Source organism: Vicugna pacos, chromosome 25 (genome assembly GCF_048564905.1).
Source record: "Vicugna pacos chromosome 25, VicPac4, whole genome shotgun sequence".
NCBI classification, from domain to species: Eukaryota; Metazoa; Chordata; class Mammalia; order Artiodactyla; family Camelidae; genus Vicugna; species Vicugna pacos.
The window spans coordinates 23467925-23482519 of NC_133011.1; the positions used below are offsets into that span (position 1 = coordinate 23467925).

Sequence of the window (14595 nt, forward strand, 5' to 3'; positions counted from 1 at the left end):
ATAAAACTGAACCAGTCACCAGCACGACCAGGAAGAGCTTTCATGCTGTTTGTGGGTTAGATCCATACGTTTTTGGAGACGTTGATAAACTTGGAGACGGCTTTGTTTCATTTATCACCAGGCCTTATTTTTTAGGGACTTACCTTGCTGAAACCCTCCCTGTTTGAACAAGTCACTTCCTCCTGTCTCAGCTGGCAGTCTTTGATGTCTAGTGCTGTCTGGTATTATTTTTAAGATGGGAGTGTGGGAAGAAAAGAGGAAATGTGTCTGCATATTGCACCCACCTCTGATCCAGGAGAGCTTTCCTCCTTCTAATTTTGAGATGTACTCTGCCAAGGGTTTAAGCTTCTTTGCATACGAATTCCAATCTGAGCCCCATCTAATAGCCTTTCCTTGAGTAAACATTCACAACAGCCAAAATAAAGGAACCTTTCATTCTAAGACTAAAAGCCTTGAAAATAGGATCTGGAAAAACCCTGACCAAAATCCTAATCTTGAGAGCACCACTCTTTATGTATTTATTTATTTTTAATTTATCAAAGCAGAGGGGGTATCAGAACACCAGATGTCTAATCTTTATTCTGTCACTTACTTGCTGAATGGGCTTGAGCAAGTCACTTAAATGCCCCAGGTAATGTTTTCTCTATGCAAAAAGTGGAGGGATTGAAGCAGGGTATCCCCAACGTCGCTTGTGTTGTTCAGTCTCATTCTAGAACACCAGAGCAGCCCTAGACGAAATCAGGAAGTTGCCAGAGTTGGCCTTAAGAGCGTTATCTTCTCTTTCACGTTCCATTTTCTCCTCTGAGCACTCTACCCACTAGACATATGTTTTTATCTTGCCCCATGAAGGTTTGAGAGTCTCTGATTCCGGGTTCCTTTGTCCGAGTTCTCGCAAACATCTCTTGTTCTCAAACCTTTCATATTTACTCCCCTGGGGCCTTTCTCCTTGGTATGAGAATGATATATTAATCCATGCTGAGCAGTTAATGGGTTACTGCTTCTTAGTAACTTGCTTGAATTCTAACAAGGACTGTCAATAAACAAAATATATTTATTCCAAAGATGTGGCACTGAAATGGAAATTATAGGCACTTTGGTTTGGCCAGTGCGAAAGGTGGAGCGTGAGGGTGGATCCCAGGGGTCTTCTCAGAAATCACCAGAAGACAGCCACTTGGTCTGTCTTGATGAGCAGAACATAAATGCTGTACGTTCCTGCTGTCCTTGAAAAGACTAGATGACCTTGACATCCTTTTTCTCTTTGTAAAGCACAATATGATTTTTTTTTTTAAATAAAGGGTTTGTATACCTTTAAGGGGGAAATGAGGACCAGAGCTTCCTATTAATTCACAGAAGCCTGGAGCTCAGTCAGGTGTCAGCTGGATCTCGGGGCCCCATTGAGAAGAAGGGAAGAAGGGACCTGGCAAAATCACTGTGACCTCTCTCCCGATTTTTAGATTCGTAAGTTTTAGTCATCGCTTAGGGAGACATATTCTTTTCCTGAAGAGAATTTTGAGTTCCCTGTGGTCAGAGCTGGGGCATTTTACTTCTTTTTATGCTCCATGGAGCCCAGCGCAGGCTGGGAACACAGAATTGCTTAATGAATGCTTGCTGACATATCATCTTTCTAGAGAAGAGACCGAAACAGCTATATAGTTATTACCTCATTTTTCTAGGGTAAAGCAGCCTTTGAACATGTCAGTAGCATCAGTATCTCTGTTTTGCAGAGGGAGGAAAACAAAAGTTTAAATGACTTTGTCTTACGTCACAACTAGGGAATGTGACAGAGTTCAGATTAGAACTAAATTTTGACAAGTAGCTAAACAGAAAGTACCAGATCTTCTTCTGTGATTGCTCTGCTGGCCCTCGTGCTCTCACCAGCAGGTTTTGAGCACAAGGAAAGAACAGAGGAATGCCCGAGCATGTGGACTGGTTTCATAGGAGAGTTGGAACCAGGCAGGTTCTAGATATGCTGGATGCTGGTAACACGGTGGGCTTTAGCGTGGTACTTCACGGTGCCTCTCAGCATCTTACCTGCTTACTTAGGAAGCCCTTTGTCATGTGTCGCCATGTCAGATTTTGACTTGAAAGAGGCAAAGTCATGTCCAGATTTGCCATTGCTTGTTCAGAGCTCTTTGAAAGGGTACAGAGGGTAAAGATTCCAGGACTATTCCTGTTGCCTACACGGCCCTAAGTTGTGGGGCTCCTGGCCACCTCTGTTCCAGCCCCATGGTCCACTTGCCATTTCCTCATCACTCCAAGCATGTTTCTGCCTCAGGGCCGTTACGCATGCTGCTCCCTCTCCCTGGAATGCTCTTCCTTCAGAGAGCTGCAAGACTGGTCCCTTACCTCACTTGGATTTGTGCACCTTAGCAGCAGCACAGCACTGGGCTCTCCTGACAGTCCAGTCTAAAGTATTGTCTCTGTGTTATCATATGTGAAGCAAGAATAATAATCCCACTTTCCTATCCTGAAAGAGTTAATATAAGTGAAAGGTCACCGTAAACTTTTAAGTACTATATAAATATAAAGAGTTCTGGTTGTTTTTATAGCTCTGAGAGACCTGCAAGGAATTTACACAGGGCTTTCAATTTAAATATGAATCAGTTTGTTTTTCTAAATTGGATTGGCCTTTTGAAAATCTTTTAATTGATTGTTTTCTTCACATTTTAAGGATTACAGTCATGATATATACAGTCAGCCTTCTGTATCTGTGGGTTCCACATCCACAGATTCAATAGAGCTCAGATCAAAACCATAAAAAATAAATAAATCCAGAAATTTCCAAGAACCAAAACTTGAACTTGTGGCATGTTGGCAACTATTTATATAACATTTACATTGTAGTAGGTATTATATGTAATCTAGAGATGATTTAAAGTGTATGGGAAGATGTGTGTAGGTTGTATGCAAATGCTACACCATATTATATAAGAGACTGGAGCATTTGTGAGTTTTGGTGATCGTAGGGATCCTGGAACCGTCCCCCATGGATACAAAGGATGACTGTAGTGATGATGTAGTGCTGATCAGATTTTATATTGTTGTGCTTCTCCAGATAAATATAGACCATTGCTTCTCTTTTCCAATTTCATTAGTTTTGGAACTCAAATTTATGACCCCAGCTATCTTTGAGAACAAAGGAATTTTTCCACTTTAACACAGCTAGTAAGTCAGGAGGAAGAACTCTTTTTAGGTGGACGATGGTAAGCTTCACCCCAGACAAACAGCAACTATGATGTGCTGGTGTAACTTCACATGCAAATCCCTAACGGGTTGTTAGATATTAGCAACTAGTGGAGTAGGAAGAATTGAGCAAGAGTTATTTATTGGGTGTCATCTGAACAGAGATACTAGGGTTAAATGTGAAAGCTGGCCATTCCCCAGTGCAAGTTCAGTACTTAAAACAGCAACTCGGAATGAAACAGTAGTGCCAAGTGCTTACTCTATCCTGCTATCTTGCTTTGTAGTTTTCATGTATTATTTCATGTAATTCTTATAACTGTGCGAATAGGTGTTGACCTTATCCTCATTTTTAGTTGCAGTAACCAAGGTTTCATGAAGTAAATTAGTTTGCAAAAGCCCACAGAGCTAGTGAGAATAGGAGCTGGAATTCAAATCCAGGTTTGTCGAACTTGAAAACCAAAGCTTTTCATCGCTATATTTGATTGCATAGTGTGTAATCTATGCAGTAAAAATTACAAACATATTCTCAGCAGGAAGGCTATCCTCTTGCAGTGCATTACTCGAGGAGCCAGTTAAAGCCCCTGAAATGACACCAGTGTTTCAGTGGCAGGCCTACCTCATCTTACCGAGATTTGCTTTACTGCACTTTGCAGATACTGCGTTTTTCACAGTTGAGTCTAGCAAGTCTAAGGGTGCTGTTTTTCCAACAACATTTGCCCACTTTATGTCTCTGTGTCACATTTTAGTAATTCTTGAGATATTTCAAATGTTATTATTATTATGATATATGTTACGGTGATCTGTGATCCGTGATCTTTGATGTTACCACTACCACTAGCCGAGGGCACAGACGATAGTTAGCGTATTTTAGCAATAAAGTGTTCTTTAATTAAGGTGTATACATTGTTCTTTTAGACAGGGCAATTGCACACAACAGACTACAGTATAGTGTAAACATAATTTCTATATGCCCTGGCAAACCAAAAAATCTGTGTGACCCACTTTATTGCAGTCTTTGCTTTATTGTGGTGGTCTGGACTGACATTGCAGTAGCTCCAACGTAGGTCTGTACTTGGCTCTCTCAGAGTCGAGCCCAACATGACATCCAGGGGAAGATTTTTGTATTTCCTACATATACACTGGGGATTCATAACATGTTCTTTAGGAAGATGCCATCCCCCTTTCTTTAAAGCGCTGGGGCAATTGCATATGACACAAGCTTTTGTGTCGAGTTTCCTTTTATCTCTAAGTATTGGGATATATATTCTGATTTTTTTATCTCCTTGAAAAGATAAAATGTGCATATTATAACCAAACTGAAATAGTTCCTGGCATGACAGCAAAGAATGGTGAGTGAAATCTTGTGTGATTTGCCTGTAATTGTGCTCCTCTGTGTCTGTCTTATGTCCTTTTCTTCATTTCATTCCGCACAGGTCTAACACAGAACAAATGACATGCTAAATCACACTGAATAATTCGGTGCCGCACTTGTGAATGTCTGGGAGGGATGTGTATTAAAGATGACGGCATCTTCGTAGAGAGGAGAAAGATCAGAGAGCTTCTACACATTCAGGAAATGTGTTTAGACATCCATTTATATTCTTTGCTTTGTTTCATTTAAAAATCTAGTTTCTTTCAAGCTTTTGTGCCTATAATATAGGAGAAGTCAGCATACGACCTTTCTTTCAGTTTCTCTTAGATATTTAGAGGACAGATATACTGAAGAGTTTAGCAGGAAGGGAGGTAGTGTGGTTAGATAGTGGCACTGCGGGTTCAAAACACGCACGCACGCACGCACGCATCAGGAGGTGGCTAGAGGAGAGAGATTTAAGGAGTGGGGTTAGAATTCCCCTAGGCCAGCTGTAATAGGCAAGACAGTCATCTGGTAGCCACCTTTGTACCTGGCTAGGATTTATGGTCAAGCCTCCAATTCTTGCAAGCCAGGACTGCCAAGAATAAAGCAATTTTGAGTCACTAGGTAGATTATCATGATGGGGATGAGTCCCAGAGAGAAGCAGAAAGAGGGGTAGTTTTCAAAACCAGGACAGGAAGACAAGGTTAAATTCTCAGTATTTCAATGCAGTGGTTTAAGTGTCTCCTGTCTTCTGTCAACACTGGTGCAAAAGATCAAGCTGACCACTTCTGTAGACGGGGGTTGAAGAGGTCCAGGCACAAAGCACCATCTTTTACTCTGGTTTGCTTTCGTTGCCTCTTCAGTGAACAAATCATCCCAGTGATGTTGACCCCGACTAGCAAGGCAGATGATTAATACTAGACAACAGAGCAATTCTGTGAGAGTTGCTGAGTTTAAAAAGATATACAAATGAACAGATGTGTATCCAAGTCACAATTATTTTTATCAGTTAGGGTTTCGGTAAGAAACAGATGGCACATTCAAATGGAGTAATTGAAGCAAGTCTGATAGATTATCGACAAGGATGTGGCTAGGGAAGGAAAACCAACCGCAGGATGATTGAAGCATTGGGACTGGGCTGGGCTAGGAGCAGTGGGGAGTCACTACCATCTATAGGCTTGAAAGGATGGGAGCTGAAAACAGAAGCCGCCTCCACCCACACAGCTTACAGTCTATATTAACGTGACTTGGCTATTTCAGGCGACTCTCCAGGAAGATGAAGTTTCAGATAACTTTACTGCTTGTTTTAGGAACTTCCTGAAAGTCCATTCGTCTCAATACCGTACTACTTAATGTATCCTCACTCGAGTAAATATTCCCCTTCTCAGGATCACGGCTCAACCAAGCTTATCAAGCAGTTGCTTTTCATTTAACTCACCTGAAGACCCTCATCTTACTGGATCCACCCACCCCAAACTACTGTGTCATGGGTTTTGTTCAGTGCTAACCAAGTCCTCACACTGGAAAATCCACCTTAAACCAGACCTTCAAAACCTCATATGTATCAGACTTTGTTCTCTCTCTTGCAAGTTGCTGAGACTCTGTCAAAGTGATCTGTCTTCCTGTGATAAGCAAAACACTCTGCTTTGTCAACAAATTATTTTTAGTAGTATTTTTTGGGAGCCAGAATTTGACAGAGCCATTACTAGAAACTGGGACAAATGCTGTCGATCCAGGAGACTGGCCACCCAGTAGGAGCTGTGACCTCTGTGGTAGAGAAATGCAGGCTTTGTTGGCCAGGTTGGGGTAAGCGCAGGAATAAACAACCAATGTCACTGGGCTCTGACCTTCCAGCCTCCTGCTGGTGTCACCCCCGGTTCACATCCAACTGGGAACCCGAGGGCACAGAAACTCTGGACACAGCTCCTAGATTCAGAGGAGGGTAGCAAAGGGTGAAACACAGATCTGGGGAGAAAAAGAATATTCAGCACACTGTGGCCAGAAATGAAAATCAACGCAAACCCCAGGATGGTGCAGACTGTATCCTTAAAAACTTAGATCTGCAAAAGTTGACCTAGAAAAACTGGACTTTCTAGAAATACGCTGAAGTAACATTTTGAAAACTGGTTTTAAGTTCTAAAATAAGTTGAAAATCACGTTAGTAAAATTTACCCTGGAAAATCCCTAAATTGCCCATAAATACAGAGTACAAAGAGTCTTGATACAGTGCAGTAATACGTATGTTTTACTGGGTAATATATGTAACGTGCAATTCCATAGAAGGACCCTAAACTAAACGGCCAGTGAATACTTCGTGTTTTGCAACACTTTTACAATTTTGTGAAAATTTCAAATTACTGGCTTTAGCATTAGCATTGTTTTCTACATTAGATTTTAACAATTTTCCTCTAAAGTCTTTAAGTAGTTCTTAAAAAAAAAGGGAGGGGGGAGGACTTTATTTTGAAATAATTTCCAATTTAAGGAAAAACGTAATGAAATTACCGAGAACAAGTATATGCCCTTTACACAGATTTAGTAACTTTGAATGTTTTGCCACCGTGGCTTTTTTATTCTCTCTGTTCCCCCCCCCCCCACCTTTCTCCACACACACAGCTTTTTGCTGAACCATTTGGGAGAGGATTGCATCCAACCTGATTTATTTTTTATTACTCAGTACTTCAGTGGCCAAGAACAAGGGTGTTTTCTTACATAACCACAGTCTAGTTATCAAATTCAGGAAACTTATTATTGTTACACTGATTTTCTATAATGTACTGTCCATTTCCAGTTTCATCAAGTATCTCAATAATATCATTCGGGGGGGAGGGTATAGCTCAAGTGATAGAGCACTTGCTTAGCATGCATGAGGTCCTGGGTTCAATCCCCAGTACCTCCTCTAAAAATAAATAGACCTAGTTACCTCCCCCCACCAAAATAAACTAATTGAATAATACAATAATAAATTTAAAAAAAATAGTATCATTCAGAGCAGTTTTTCTTCCAGCACAGAGTCTAGTCCAGGATTGCATATTGTACTTTGTTATCATGTTTCTTTGGTCTTATTTAATTTGGAATGGTTCCTTAGCCTTTTTTTTTTTGTTTAATTCCCATTCCTGACCTTGATAGGCTTGAAGATTACAGGCCAGTAATTTTACAGACGGTCGTTCAGTTTGATTCATCTAGTATTTCCTTATCATACGACTCTGGGTTTGTGCTTTTTTGGTGTGATTGCTAAGTAAGTGATGTCACGTGCTCCGTAGGCTTTCATACCGGTAGGCACATCGTGTCTGTCCTTTATCCCGATGTTAACTTTTATCACTTGGTTAAGGTATTGTTTTGTTTGTCCACTGCATAGTCAACTGCACTTTTGTAAATTGTAGTTTGTAGGGAGATGTTTTGAGATCATGTTAATAACTGTTTCTCATTTACACCCCTTCCCCGTCACCCCAAGTTAATTCCTTAATTTTTTCTTGGAAGGATCACTACTCAATTCTATCCTCGCCATGTATAAAAATCTTTAATGTTTGGAAATCCCTTGGGGGTGGATTTGGGAAATCACTGAAACTCTTAGATTTATTTTAATTGTTGGCCAAGCTGATTGAATTCATGTAAATGAAATGTGGGTCCGTTGAAAGCCTTATTATAATAACCATAAAAGAAAAGTCTATGGGTAGAGGCAATAATCCGTCACACTTGATATGGACGAAATGACTGACCAATAAATCAGATGTTCAGGGTACAGTTTGCAGAGAAGTGATTGTGATGCTCACTACCATAATTTCAGTAAAGTAAACATAAAAGTGGTTTAACTGTGCTGAATAGAAAATCCAATAATAAATTAAACTGTAATAGTAAATTAAACTGGCCTAATGATATTTAGTCTGCAAAGTGCTTGCTCGACAAAATTTTTTCAGTGGTGTTATAATTCTGAATAAAAAGTTTGTAGTTATGAAGATGGAACCCAGAGGTCCATAGCAGAAAGAAATAAAACAAAACAAAATTTAAAAAAACGAGTAAAGACGGCAGAGTGAGGCAGTGGAGCTGGGTGTTTTAGCACATGGGTATTGGATCCTGGAATCCAGGGTTTAAAGTCTCCTGCCCGTTACTAGGTACGACCATGGACAAGTCACATAGTGCCCCATCCTCTCTCTCCTTTCATTTTCCCGTCTCATGTCAGTGCTTGCTTCCTACTGGCCAGACCCAACCAGAAGCCAGGGGGCCAGGGAGCCCCAGTGACACCGTTGGTGGAGGTCATTCTCCCTGGGCCCAGATCAAGGCTGAAATGGGTGGAAAACAAACCTGGAGGAGAAAGTGGAGACTTTCTGCCGCACTAAGCATACCTGGTGTATTTTTCCAAATTATGATTCCTGAATATAATATCAGTAAAAAAAAAACTGAGTGGTTCAAGAAAACATAAAGCACAAATACAGCTAACCCCTGCTTCTCAAAAATTCCCTTTACGCCACTTTGCTTTTCCAAAAGAGCTACACTGGTACCTGTTTTTGCTAACTGAAAGAAATCCAAACAGGAGTTTTGCTTTTACTTAAAGCGAAAAGTGAAAATAGTGTTCTGTGTCTGCGAGGCGGCATTCGCCCAGAGCAGTGAGCGGCACCCCCAAGCTCCTTCCCCGGGGAGCTACGCTCAGCAGCTCCGCTTCCAGCCGCCATAGCTTTTAACTGTGTCTGTGAGCATCTGGGCTGTATCTCTATTTATATCGTGCATCTGCTAGCAAGATATGTCCTGAGGAAATTGCTTCTTTACCCCATTTAAGTGTAGGAAAGGTTTCACAGGAACACTTTACCTTCAGATAGTGGAGGAAACCTATTTATGTAAATGATAACGTACTCTTCTAAGTGTGTGTTGGGGGGAGACTGTTTATTTAAAAAGGGCATTGAAGGTAATGCTGTTGTGTAGGTGGGTAGAATGTAAGATGTCCATATGTGATCAGGAGTCTTCTCTAAGTTTCTTGTATGTTAAACCTGTCCTTTGATCAGTAGCTATAATTGCATTTTAGAGAGTTTGGCAAACCTTGCAGGTTTGCCCTTTGGCCTTCAGATTGGCTCCCCATGTTGGTACCAATAGCGTTTACCAGGCTGAGGAGAGCTTAACTCTGGTTTCTGAGTGGTTCACAGCCCTGTGGAACCCTCGTGGTGTTTCTTTGGAGACGCCATTTACTGTCATCCTTCTGCAAATCATCAGCTGAGGAATCACATTGCCATTTATTCTTCTCATGTGTCCTGTCTTGTGCTTCTGTGTAAGGACCCCCATTCCCCGAGGCTGCTTGGTAGGATTTGACTTATGTGATGAAAACTGAATATGAGTATTAACAGATTTTCTTGTGCCTTCACTGTTCTGTGATATCTGCACCCCTTTGTTTTATTTTCGGACCTTTGTATTCCCAAAGTCCACTTCTGAATTGGGACTTGTTTTGTTCTTGAATAGTGAAACAAATGCAGCCTCGGTCATACCCTCGCAGGCCATGAGGCTGAGCCTGATCCTGAGAAAGCCTTGCTGATAAGAGAGCTGGAAATTGAAATCCATGGATTATTTGCCAATCGCCATCTTTTCTCATTTCAAGCAAAGTGGTCTAGTTTAGGCACTATGTAAATCCTTTACAGCAATGCCTTCAACTTATGTCATATATCCAAGTGGGGAGGAATTCCCAGAACTAATCAACTTACGAGTTTAAGAATTGAAATAAAATGAAAAGATATTGTTAAAACTGAATTGTGGGAGGAAAAAATAAAAAAGGCCTGGGGCTTTCTTTCTATTATGATGTATTTTGTCAAAATTCCCCATTTTCAATTCCTCTCATTTTAATTTTTCCAACGATCGAAGTACTTTGTTTCAGGCAAAGAAATATAAAATCAATAGAGAATAACTTCACTAGGAAGTGCAAATCAATAACAGCTTCCTTATACAGGAACTTTTTGGCCTGAAATGTTTGGCAAGATGTTATTTGTTCTAAAAATGTGGCTTTAATAAGTGATTGCTTATAGTGGTGCTCTTTTCATTTCAAAGCATTGTGCAATAATAATTTTGTTTATCCCAGGGCACCACCAGCTAGCACTTTTTCATGCATTCTACATCTGTGATGAAGAAGCAATAGGAAAGTCAACAAATCAAATCAGAATAGCAATTTAAAAAAAAAAAGACAGTTTCTAGTATTGTTAATACATAACACATGGCTAACCCAAATGTCCTATATTTTCCGTTAATAAATCTTTAATCAGAATTGATGCAAATAAGGATCATTCACTTTCAGTGGCTTTTGAGTGAAAAACTAAGGTTGTTTTTGTATTTGGTCTTGTTTTGGTAATTCTGGTAATTTTCTGACAGTAAAACAAAAATTCTGAGCCAGGAAAATTAAAATTTTTTTTTTTTTAGTTTCTGCAATAACTAATCAGAGAGAAAAATATTGTACTGGAAAAGGACCTTTAGATTAAGATCCCAAATACAGCACTTACTCGCTGTTCAGCACTGAGGACATCATTTTATGGAGAGCTTGTTTTGTCTTTCCAGATTCTTCCTGGCACAGATTCTTTCTGGTGCTGACCCTGTGCCAGAGGTTGCCCCCATGTTTTTATGACTCTTCTCCTCTAACAGCACTTGATTTGGACTCAACTGTACCAATTAAGATCCTTCCCTAGGATTTGGCTTGGCCCAGAGAGAGCCATCTCAGTAGTGGCTGAAGCTCTATGATAAATAACTTAAGTATCAGGAGCCATGTTTTCCTGCTTGTGAAGAGCGCCAGTCTACAGTGAGAGGAAATCAAACCAATGTGCAAAAAGAAAACAGTGGCAGAGACAATCCTGGTGACGTTCAGGTGTCTGGTTTCCATTGTCCCTGACATCTCTCTGCTTCTCTGCATCTCCAGAGACTGGGTTCTTCAGCCCTTCCTTGGCTTTTGCTTTTTCAAACTGGATTTTATTTCATTCAGTTCTGATTAGAATATTAATCCCCCACTTTCGTGAGCCACATCCAAAGTCCTGTATGTAATTTAGTATTTTTAATGTCATTTTTTTTAAATGACACTCCAAATTGTATACATTTAATGCCCGCATAAACCTGGACTCACCCATGATCCTAATTAACTTCTCTAATTTTCAGTTAACTCATTTGTAAAAGATGGGAAATCAGTCTTAAATGTCACTAAAACTCTGTCCCTCTACTGCTGTCTAAAGTACAACTTCCCTTCTTGTTTCATCGTTTTTACAACCATTGGGAAATGGCTCCTTTTGTTCAGACTTACACTGAGACTCTGGTGAAGTACCATTGATTAGTAACAGGAAGAGTTTTGAGGAGGAAGTGACCAGGAGTACTGGAAACTTGAGGGGATTTCAGGTAAAATCCTACCTGTCATTACCCCTCTGGAACAGACAAAAGGTCTCAATACTGAAGGGACAATTGCTGAAATGAAAATTCTAGGTTATTACACGTTGGGGATTTTTTTTTCATTAAAACATCATACTTCCTTCCTGCTGATTAGATGGTACTTGGATGTTTTGTGGTCTAGTGTTTCATTCTTGCTTTTTACATTTTTCCCCATTTTATTCATTTTAACATATTAAAAATGTAACACCTTTCAGATGGATTGAAATACTGTAATTAGTTTACTATGAGAAAAGTTTTATTATCAAGAGATGAACATTTTTAAATCATTGCTTTTGCTCCTGCTCTCCAGCTGTCAGATACTGAATTTTTGTCATATGGTTCTGGTGGCTGCTTACTTTTCTTTTATATAATGAATATTTTCTGGTTCTAAAGTTTACTGTAGTTTTTCCATTTTTAAGGGAGAAGTTAGAGTCACAAGGTGGAAGTCAGCCGGAAGTTTTTTTTTTTTTAATTTTAAAGAATCAACTGTAGTTGATATATGGGAAAATAAAATGCAGCTTTCATTGGATATGATTTATTATTCTCATTGCCATGTCTAGTATCCAAGTCACAAAATGAGTACTATATTCAGAACAAGGAGTTACTAGAGCCAATTTTACGTACATATGAAGTTAGCCAAGGTGAAGATTAACCGGTAGAACTGATTACTAAGAATCCAAAGCCAGAGGAGGAAACTGCCTGCCTACCTCCAGATGCCATGGTTTGGACTCGGAGCGATTAGATGGGGAATGGTTGGTATTCAGAAATGGAAAAGACCCCCCGGGGTAGCACAGGCAATAATGGAGGCCCAAGCAGTAGCATATGTGTCATGTTGAGGGGTTGGGGGGAGACTTGCTGTGACTCAAATATCCAGCAGTGCATATGAGATAGAGAACCTCGTAGACAGTAGAACAAAATATCCCTTTGATGTAGGGTTCACTATATGGGGGGCCAAGAAGTAGGGTCCTGACTTCCAAGAAGGGAGGAGCAGATAGGGAGGGTGGCGACCCCAGTACTAGAAGACTAAGGTTGAGTAGCCGGAAGCCACTCCACTCCTTCTAAGTCACTCCACACACTGGTGTCAGACCTGCACGTTTGATCATGCTCTTTCCCACTTGAAACATCTTAATGACTTCCATTGCCCAAACACATGGGCATGACCCCCAAAGCCTCTTGAACTGACTTATGCCTTCGTTGCCAGCTTCATTGCCCATTCTCTGTATGCCAATCCACCAAGCTGCTGTAATTCCCAAAGAGTAACTCCACTTCATGCATATACTGTCTGCATATGCTATTACCTCTGACTGTAAGATTCCACCTTGAAAAACTTCCCTTGTTCTTGAAGTCCTAACTCAAGCAGCGCTTCCTTTACGAAGCCTACTCTACTCACTCTCCCAGTGGAGCTGACACCGACTATCCTTGTCTGTTCTCAAATTACAGTAGTGCTGTACCATGCTGAAATTGTATGGTATGCGGTTGTCTCTTGTACTAGAAATATCCCCTCATTTTGGATAGATTCCATGTATTATTCATTAACCCTAATCTCTAATGTTGTGTCTGGCCCTTACTCCTTATTGAATAACAAGACAGGTTTTCAATCAATAAATCTGGGGCATCAGGTGGAGGTTGGAGACAAAATAAATAAAGATCTGATTATAGAATGAGGTTTGTTCTCTTCTTATATACCAAACCCTAACTACTTACTGGCTCTTTTCTGACCTCTCAGAATTATTTTGACAAAAAAATCAGTATCTAGATTAAAATATACAACAAAAGTGGTACACAAAGCAAAATCTGAAGTATTGAACACTAATTACTAAGAATAGCAATGTCACTTAGATAATGTAAAACACTGACTCTATTTGAAATATTACCCATAAATATAAATAAATATATATAAAACACATATGTAAATATATAGTTATTGTGTATGATTTAAAAATGTGTGACTTCAATAACATGGATAAGCTTGCATGAAGATATTGAACATCAAGAAAATAGTTTGCTAGTGAATTATTTTTTCCTCACCACGTAACTGGAGGTCTTACATAGAAAAGGTTTAACCTCTGTTGGACTTCCCAAAGAACTTTGCAGTGGTAGTAGCTTAGTCAAAGGCATTATCTTTCTTCTGAGAAATGAAAGATGCTTCATCTAATTATCTTCCCCAATTTTTCCCCGCTCAAATAATCTTACCCTGCGTTTCATCAGGGTTTGATTAGAGAAACACAGCCCTTCTGAAATAAACATTAATATTTCAGTGAGGGGTTTATGATGGCAGCTTGGCCTTCCTCAGTTGTGGGACTTGGTTAAACTGTTATGTGAGGCGATTTCTTCTGGGTCTGATGGTGGGGACAGGAATCCACAGGATGGGCAGTTAAAAGGGAAGAGGGATGTGAATTGAGAAAAGTGAGTGCGAGCGGAAACCTGGGAAGCTGTCCGGGGCCCATGAGGATGGACTGAAATCTGTGATGCTCTTCAGTGTGATCAACATGGCCGCCTTTACACCAGCGATGAGGATGACAGGGTATCCTGCCGGGGAAGCAAGGGCCCTTCCTCATGGAGCTAACTCTGCACCGAGCGCAGGAGCCTGAGAAGCCAAATGAGGATCTGCATGAGCTGTAGGGACTGTAGGAGGGGCTTTTACCCCAAGGTGCTGAGCCAGCAACAAGCAACAGTGCGTGCAG

General features: G+C 40.4%; 1 protein-coding gene across 2 annotated transcripts in view; it reads left to right on the forward strand.

Annotated features, from left to right (window-relative positions):
- The window catches only part of COLEC10 (collectin subfamily member 10), a 407385-nt gene that overhangs the window by 185897 nt on the left and 206893 nt on the right, over positions 1 to 14595 (forward strand). The window lies entirely within an intron of this gene.